Genomic DNA, 10,028 nt, shown 5'->3' on the forward strand with positions numbered 1-10,028 from the left:
AGTGAGCACTCCATTGGCAAATCACTTCAAGATTTCCCTAGATCAATGTCCAAAGACAGAAGAAGAGAAGAAATACATGTCAAAGGTTCCATATGCCAGTGCATTGGGTTGCTTGATGTATGCTATGGTTTGTACTAGACCGGACTTGGCACAAGCAGTTAGTTAAGTATGCAAGTACATGTCGAAACCAGGGAAGCAACATTGGGAAGCAGTCAAATGGATTTTCAGATATTTGAAGGGGACTACAGGTCTCAGTATCATGTTTGGCAGCCAACAGGGTAAGCCTTCAGTTATTGGTGATGTTGATTCGGACTATGCAGGAGACTTAGATGATAGAAGGTCCACAACGGGGTTTGTCTTCACCCTTGCAGGTGGACCAATTATGTGGAGATCATCAGTTCAGTTTGTTGTTGTTGTGTCCACAACTGAAGCAGAATACATGGTAGCTGGTGAAGCTTCTAAGGAAGCCTTGTGTTTTATGGGGCTGGTAAGTGAGTTAGGCATTGAGCAAGGTGGAGTTCCGCTACACTATGACAGTCATAGTGCTATCTTCTTGGCAAAGAACCAGGTGTATCATGCTAGGACCAAACATATTGATGTGAGATTTAACAAGATTAGAGAGTTGGTAGCTTGTGGGCATATACTATTGCAGAAGGTTCACACTTCAGAAAATACAGCTGATATGTTAACCTAACCGGTTACCGTGGACAAGTTTAGGCATTGCTTGAGCTTGCTGAACATTCACTGATGCTAGACTATGGAGCGCCCCCAACCCAAGGGCAGAAGATGGAGATTGATGATATTCGCCAAAGTGGAGATTGTTGTGCAATGACTTATATCTCTAGATAGCAGCAATACAAGTTATGGGCTTGAGCTGATGTAAATGGGTTGAGGTAGAGGGCTATATATATTGATGTTATGTAAACCTAATGTAACAAGGGGAAGAATAGTAAAAAACTAATCCTTATTCTCTAATAATATATAGTAGTAGCCGTTCAACACTCTCGGGGACATAAGCACAATTGACCGAACCTCGTTACAAAATCTCGTGTTATTCTCTTGTCTCTATACTCTTACTATTTGATTGTTCGCTTGTTACCAACAAAGTAGTTAGATTACTTTAGGATAATATACTAGAGATAATTTCACCTCAACCATATGAAACTAAGGTGACATTGTTTTAATTAAATAACATAATTTAAAAAAAAAATATGTGATAAGTTCATCTTCTCTTAGAAAACAAATAAATGAATCATCAAGTAGAAGATCTTTATGGGCAGAAAAAATGGGATGATACTATTTTTTCTAAAAATATATCATATTCACCTATTCTATTATTAGAGGCAATTAACAATATTTAAGGTTTTTGATTTAGGCAATAATTTATGTTTGAGCCAAAAATAATATATTAAAAATCTGGCCAGGGTAACTTTTCTTCATAAATTTCTTCATTTATATTTTTATACTATCTATAAAGCTAAACAATTAGCAACCATAATGATATAATTTTCATATTTGAAATTTATCCTTTTATAACATACTCATTAATAACTGCTACAAACTTTCATTCTCTTTATATTACATTTCTTATATTTAAATTACTTTTTCTTAATAAATATAACAAGAATATTATACACTCTATATCATAAAAAGTAACTATACTAGTTGACAAACAGAAAGTGCTATTCAATATATTTGTATGAACAAACTTCAAACATAAAGTTAAATATGTTTCACTTAAATCAATGATATATTTGTTCAGAATAATTGATTAACTCTACTTATATTGTATTAAATAAAAAATTAATAAATGGTATAAATATGAATATTAATGATTTTACTTGCAAGAGAAAATAATTTATTAATATTATAATAATTGTTTATACTATTAGTATATTATCTATCATTTATATGATAATAAATATTAATCATTAAATAAAAATAATATACATAAATGGTGAATGAGTATAATTTTTTTACAATGTAAATATATAAATATTAAATCTTAGGAATAATTTTTTTCCATTTTAAAAATTAGTTTGTTTTATAAGCCCTTTATAAATCAGTTTACAATATAAACTTTTGAATGTGTAAAAACTTTCTGTTATAATATATGACAACAACTTCAGTAATTATTATTTTGAAGCCATTAATCAATTGAAGGGCTAAAAATAACATTACATTAGAAAATTAAATATTTAATATTTCTGAGATAATAGACTTAGAGAGTATCTTCGTCCATTGATTCTTATCACTTATTAAGAAGAAAAGTAAATAATTAGGTAACAAAAAAAATAAGGAAAATGAGATTGCAAATCGAGAATGCTCTTTACAAAATATTGAATACACAAAATGAGATTGAAACACAAAAAATAAAAATAAAAATATTGAGCAGACACAGTCCAGATCCAAAGGTCCAAGCAAAGGGGATGTTGGTTGGTGACATGCATGTGGTGGTGAACATGAGAAAATGGATGGACGATGATGAGAATTGAATTTACGAAGACTAAAGTGGACAACATTAACAAAAATTAAAAAAAAGCAAGTAAAATACGAATGCTTGAAACAACAAAAAATAAAATAAAAACAGGTAAATGAAGAATATTGTCGTTGTGAAAGAAATAAAAGAGTTGTTAAATTTTTAATGGTTCATTATATTTATAAATATTGGTTCACAATCAATCCCAAACATTACATCTCTTTATCTATTTCAATTTACAATCAAAATATATCATTGCATTTTATGAGTAGTTATCAAGTCATTCCAAATCAAAGATCACAACCTTTTATTCCAACTCAATATTCTCAAGTTCACAAAATAGTCCAAACTTTGAAAACTTTCAAATGCCACAATTTCTGTAAGATTTTCCACAATCTTAAAATCAATCTCAAGTACCACAATCTCAACCCGAGATACCATCAATTTATACTCAAGATGAGTTGGAAACTATTTCTCTTGATGAATAAGAAAGGGGAACAATGAAAGCAGAAAGATCTTCTAGGGATGAAGATCTACTAAAGGAAAAAGAAAGAGAAAAATACTAGATCAACATGGCTATAAAATGAGGATTCACTTCTTATTCAATGTGTAATTTTAAGATGCCAACTAATAGGGGGAGGTGAATTAGTTGTTAGGAGAATACGTCTGATTTTCTGCTATGTTATCAAAGTTTATCTGCAGCGAATTATTTATGCAGAATTTAACCAAATAAAACAAAAGTAAATAATAAGAATAAGTAGAAGAAGACTACACAAAGAGTTTTTATACTAGTTTGTCTTCTTATCCACCGAATGTTATATCCAGTAATTTTGCCACACAAGTATTTTTCTACTACATAATTTGAGTTGTAATTACAATTCATCTTCCCGATATCTTTGTACCTTACACACTCACAATTTATCTACCCTTGAAAATTCCATTTTCAAGTGAACAATTTTCCCCTTCTCAACAAACCCTTGTGATGAAAAGTTTACAACCAAGATGAAGAATTTTACAACAAATTTGGATTGCCTTTACAAGTCTTGACAATTCTATAACTTGCAATCATTGATATCACAATATAAATACTTAGTATACAATGCTCTTAATTTTTTTGAAAGTTTAGAATACTTTGTACTTTGTCAAGCAACTTCAGAAAATATGAAAGTTTAGAAACAAAGTTGCTTAAGAAAAATTTGCAGAAAATTGTTTACTAAGTGTTTGAAAGTTTTGTGTGATCATAGGCAATTGTGTATTTCGTGTGTTATGGTGTGTTTTGAATTTGAATGTCTCAATGCCTTAAAACAGGCTTCCAATCAGCCATGATAACTTTTCATGAAGAGGAGACACGATTGGAATGAAACCTATTCACTTTGGATGAAAGTTGTTCATTTGAATTAGATAAACTAGATTCAAAAACTCTATATAATCGATTGTCATGAAGTAGTAATCAATTACCCAAATGTTTTGTCTTGGGTGGTAATCGATTAATACATTGAATAAATCTGTTACACCAGTCAGTTTTGCTTTGTAACTATTTTCTCATTCAGGTAACCTATTACGCGGTTTCAGTAACCTGTTGCCAACTGGCTCACAGTTCAGTTAACATGTTACCTAGTTCAAGTAACCTAACCACGTCAAGTAACTTATTACATAGAAATTTTGAATTTGCATTTTTAGACATATCCAATTCTTTAAAAATGATCTTGATTAGTTTGAGCAATTCTACTAAATATTTAAGTGAGTGTAAGGATAGAAGTACATATATGAAGACTTAAATCTATAAACATCTTGAAGCTTGAATCTTCTATGTCTTCATGGTCTTCTCCCATTTCTTCTTTTTGTGATCTTGGTGTCTTCATCAAAACCATGCCAAGATCGGGAGCAAAATCTTCTTCAAAATCTCCCCCTTTTTGGTGATGACGAACCAATATCTTTTGAAAATGGAGATCTTGAATTTTTGTGAGGTTCAACATATGTAGATGATATAACTTTGTTAAAAGTTCGAATATGCTCCCCTATCTTTATACTCCCCCTTTGTTTTATTGTATGTGTCTGAAAAGATTTTACAGAAAAACATAACTCCAACTTTTCTTCCCCTTTTGACTTTATCTAAAAGAAGAAAAACTAGTTTTGTCCAGCACAATATACAAATATATATATATAGAAAATGTAACAAGATAAGTTGACTTATGTATAAGGCAATGTCATAATTTTGCATGTTATGAATATTTAATAATATCAAACGTTAGAGAGTTATATATCATGCCGTAGCATAACATTTGAAACCGCAGTTTAAGAAACATAACTCATACATAAAAAATAGTTTAACAGTAAGATGTTCCAAAGTAATATCTGAAAGCACGAATAAAAACAACAATAGAAATAGTAGTTTCGTTGTAGCAATAACAACAATGACATAAAAATACATAAGTGAAATCCAAGAATCCTAAACTACTACTCCTGATGATCTGTATCAGCTTTCTGAGAGTCCAAGTCCATATAGTCCAATCGATTTGATAACCGTTTAAGCTCTTCTTGGACTTGATGATTCATTGTATCGAGAACATCCATACGTGTAGTGATGTAGCCCTTAAGCGATAACAGTTCTTCCATTATCATTTTATTGGTAGGAGTGGATTTCGAAGAAGATGATTTAACACGAAATGATGGATGAGTAGGAGGGTCGGTTGATGATTTTTTTTGATGTGCGGTCTATTGATTACCGCAATGCTTGTAGATCATGTCATTGGAATCTCGAAAGAAACCCATTTTGTGGATTATATCCACATCAATATTATCGCGATCGCCAAGTATAATTTTGGATTCTCCATCAAACGAAACACTAGAATATCCAAGTATAGCAGTTATGAGAATGACACAAAGCATTGGTCCATACTCACTTCTAAAGGTCCAGATTTGTCTCATTATCATCAATGTCCAATTAATTGGGACATTATGTTTCATAACATACATCAATTATAGTTCCATATCATTTACTTATGAATGGTTTGAAAGGTTCGGAACTATGATGTAGCTTAACATGTAATGAATAAACTATCCTCTAAGTTTAAGTTACCGACATATAGAATATTTTGGTTTCACATAGATTCAAAGAAAGACCTTTGCTTACGCATTTCAATTTCTCGTTTGGAGTATATAAACATAGAGTAATGGAAATCCAATTTGTTGTACCCTTCTAGGTCGCATTGAATGTCAGACTCAACTATCTTTCCTATGTATGGTATGTTACCGCAAAGTGAACTCAGAGTTTTGAAGTCTATGTCAATCTCTTTTCCTTTGACATGTGAAAAGATTTTATTTTTCTTAAAACCCAAATTGTAGTAAAATACCCGTACAATTTCCAGATAGTAAGAATAGTGCATTTCGCAAAATTCAGAAATTTTTTGTTGTTCAAAAAGGGTTGGGAAAAATAAATTGTTATCCTTAAAGTAACTTAACATACCATACTTCAGATGAAAATGGTTTGTTACATGAAGTGCTCATTGAAGGTTTTGAGTTGATCCTTTGCCAAAAGACATGATAAATCCAATGTTTTTACTTCATTTGAGTTTTGTTGCATTCCTTGAGTCACATTGGTTCTTTGCTTCTTGTATCTAGAGGATGAGGCCATGTTGTTGAGTTTTGAAAAGCTTAGGTTTTGAAGATTTTGAGATTTAAGGATTTTTTATTTTGAACTCTAAACACAAAAATGATGGTAGGAATGTATTTAGTAGTGAAAATGTAGTATGAAACACCATAAAAATCAAGCAAAATGGTTGAGAAAAGAAGCTTGCCGAAGTTGTGGGGGTTACCATGGTTGGAAGGAGGGAAAATGAAGAAGATGAAGTTCAAAATCTGATTTTTGCTTTAAATAGTGGAGAGAGTGTAACCAATTACCATGATTCATTAATCGATTACTCAACCTGAAATCGATTATGTTGGTGGAATTTTTAATAATTTCTGCCATGGTAACAAAAAACATATCCCAAAATAATAAAATTTAAGCAATAAAAAGTGTATTTGAAGTATAATTAGGCATGAAATACATATAATGAAGCACATATAATTGTATATATCAACATGTTAAGATATATGATTCATCAAGTATGCCTAGTTGTCGTCTAAGTTTATAGAAAGGTTCTTTAGCCAAAGGTTTTGTATAGATGTCTTCTAGTTGTTCATGTGTATCAACGAATTCTAAGAGAAAATTTTCTTTTGGACATGGTCCCTAAGTAAATGGTGCCTTATATCAATATGTTTAGTCCGGGAATGCATAATCAGATTCTTTGTGAGATTTATAGCACTAGTATTATCACATCTTAGGGGAATGCATCCTAGGTCTAATCTGTAATCCCACAATTGTTGCTTTGGCCATAATATTTGGGCACAACAACTTCCTGCAACTATGTATTCTACCTCAGTAGTACTTAAAGCGATACATGTTTGTTTCTTACAGGACCAAGATACTAGGAATTTGCAAGGATATGGCAAGTACCACTTGTACTTTTCCTCTCAGATTTGCATCCAGCAAAGTCTGAATCCGAATATCCCACCAGATTACATACACTTCCTTTAGGATACCATAATCCTACATCTAGTATGCCTTTAAGATATTTTAATATCCTTTTCATGACAGTAAGATGTGACTATGTAGGCTTTGATTGATAACGTGCATACAGACAACCACTAAACATAATATCAGGTATACTTGCTGTAAGGTAAAGAAGGGAACCAATCATACCTCGATACTTAGACATGTCAACATATTTTCCAGTCTCAGCAGCATCAATGTATGTTCCAAAACCCATGGGAGTGACAATTTGTTGGCAGTTGTCCATTTCAAAGCATTTCAACAAATCCCGACAATATTTTGACTGGCAAACAAAGATGTCATCCTCAAGTTATTTGATTTGTAGTCCAAGGAAGTAGTTCAAATTTCCCATCATGGACATTTCAAACTCCCATTACATCATCTTACCAACTTCACTACACATAAGATCGTTAGTAGAACCGAAAATAATAACATCGACATAGATTTGGACAAGTAAAGTATGATGATCTATTTTCTTCATAAATAAGGTAGTGTCGACGTTTCCTTTAGTAAATCCCTTATCGATTAAAATTTTTTTTAGTCCATCATACCATGCCTGTGGAGCTTGCTTTAAGCCATAGAGGGCTTTCTCAAATTTATAGACATGAGATGGAAGCTTGTAGTCGTCATCCTAAGAGGTAGTTCGACATACATCTTTTCTAGTATATAACCATTAAGAAATGCACTCTTTACATCTATTTGATATAACTGAAAATCTAATAGCTTCAAGTCTAGTAACAAGAGCGAAGATTTCATCAAAGTCGATACATTCTTCCTGGTTGTATCCGTGTGCTACAAGTCTTGCTTTATTTCTTACAATGATGTCATTTTCATCTGATTTATTTCGAAATACACAACGAGTTCCTATAACATGTCTTTCTTTAGATCTAGGAACAAGTTTCCAAACTTCGTTTCTCTCAAACTGGTTAAGTTTTTCTTGCATAGTAAGAATCCAATGTTCATCCTCGATTACATCATCAATCTTGGATGGTTCCACTTGAGAAACAAAAGCTTTGTTTAGACAAGCCTCATTCAATTTCAGGCGAGTAGAAACTCCCTTACTTATATCACCAATGATGTTGTCAATAGGATGTTACAATGAACTCTCCATTCCTTAGGTAAATCAGAATGAACATGTTCTTCTTGTGAAAGTATATTGTCATCTATTTTCAGATGCTATGTGTTAGTTGTTATATCATTAATGGATTCTTCTAAGGATGGACTAGGAAAGTCACCATCATCAACCATGGATTTTTATTCCAAGATTGGATTAGTTTCATCAAAAGTCGCGTGAATAGATTCTTCCATGCTATAGTTCTCTTATTGAAAATTCGAAATGTTTTGCATGTAAGAGAGTAACCTAGGAAAACTCCTTCATCAAATTTAGCATCAAACTTTCCAAAGTTTTCCTTACCATTATTTAGCACATAACATTTGTAGTTGAACACACGCAAGCGAGAAATATTTGGTTTTCTACCTTTGAAGAGTTCGTAAGGGGTTTTTCTTAAGACTAGGTCTTATTAAGACACGATTGGAAACATAGAAAACCGTACTTACTACATCTACCCAAAAATATTTTGGTAGATTAGTTTCATTTAACAATGTACGTGCTAGTTCCTCCAACGATCTATTCTTTCTCTCTACAACACCATTTTGTTGTGTTGTTCTAGGAGTAGAGAAATTGTAAGTGATATCATTATCATCATAAAATTTCTCAAAAGAAGCATTTTGAAATTCTCCTCATGATCACTTCGAATAGCAGCTATTTTCAAGGATTTTTCATTTTGCACTCTTTTAGCATATTTGCTAAAGGCATAAAATGCCTCATTCTTGTGTACCAAGAATAGAGTCGAAGTGTATATTAAAAAGTCGTCTACTATCACAAGAGCATAGTATTTACCACCAAAACATTTGGTCCTAGAAAGGCCTAATAAGTCCATGTTTAGTAACTGCAATGGTCTATCAAAAGAAACCATATGTTTTGGTTTGAAAGATGTGTTTGTTTGTTTACTCTTTTGACAAGTACTATATAGTTTGTGTTTAAAAAACTTTAATTTGGGTAAACCAACAACAAGGTCTTTCTTTACCAGTTTATTCAAATGATTCATATGAATGTGAGCAATTCTCATATGCCATAGCCATGCATCATGATCATTAATAACTAAACATCTTATGGGAAGAGAAGAATCATTTAAAGAAATCATATAGATATTGTTTATTCTCTTACAAACAAGTTTAGAGTTTCCAGATACCTTACTATCAGTGATGCATTTGTCGGGATAGGAAGCCACATGGAACCCTTTATCACAAAGTTGACTTATACTGAATAGGTTGTGCTTGAGTCCCTCAACATATAGAATTCCTTCTATTGTAGTAGAAGGTGGTTTCCCGACTCTACCAACTCCAATAATCTTTCCTTTGTTATTATCACCATATGTAATATAGCCTTTACCCCTTGGAGTGAGGACAAAGAACTTTCCTTTATCATCTGTCATGTGTTTTGAGCAGTCACTATCCAAATACCATAAGTCGATGGTGGCTCCCAAATATTCCTACAAAACAATTTATGTAATATTAGGTACCCAATTTTGGTTTGGGTCCTACATGGTTAGTACTTTTCTCTACTCATTAAAAATGTCCTAAGGAAATTCCATATTTTCTAATTTTGCAAGTATTATAGGTATGCCCGTGATTTAGACAATAACTATAGTTGGGTTGATGCATTTGTATCCTTGGTTTAGATTTAGTAATATGATGAGTAAGGATACTGTGCTTTTGAAATATAATTTTATTAGACACCTCCTTTTTCTTAAGTGAAGAAGGTATGGAAAAACCGAGACCTCTATGGTCAGTGGAGTGTATTTATGTTTTCGATACTTCATCCAATTTTATACTACTCTTATTAAGATTCTTGAGATGAGGACTCAAAGTAGAAATTTTACTTTCAAGAGTAAT

Source organism: Lupinus angustifolius, chromosome LG08 (assembly GCF_001865875.1).
Source record: "Lupinus angustifolius cultivar Tanjil chromosome LG08, LupAngTanjil_v1.0, whole genome shotgun sequence".
Taxonomy (NCBI): Eukaryota; Viridiplantae; Streptophyta; class Magnoliopsida; order Fabales; family Fabaceae; genus Lupinus; species Lupinus angustifolius.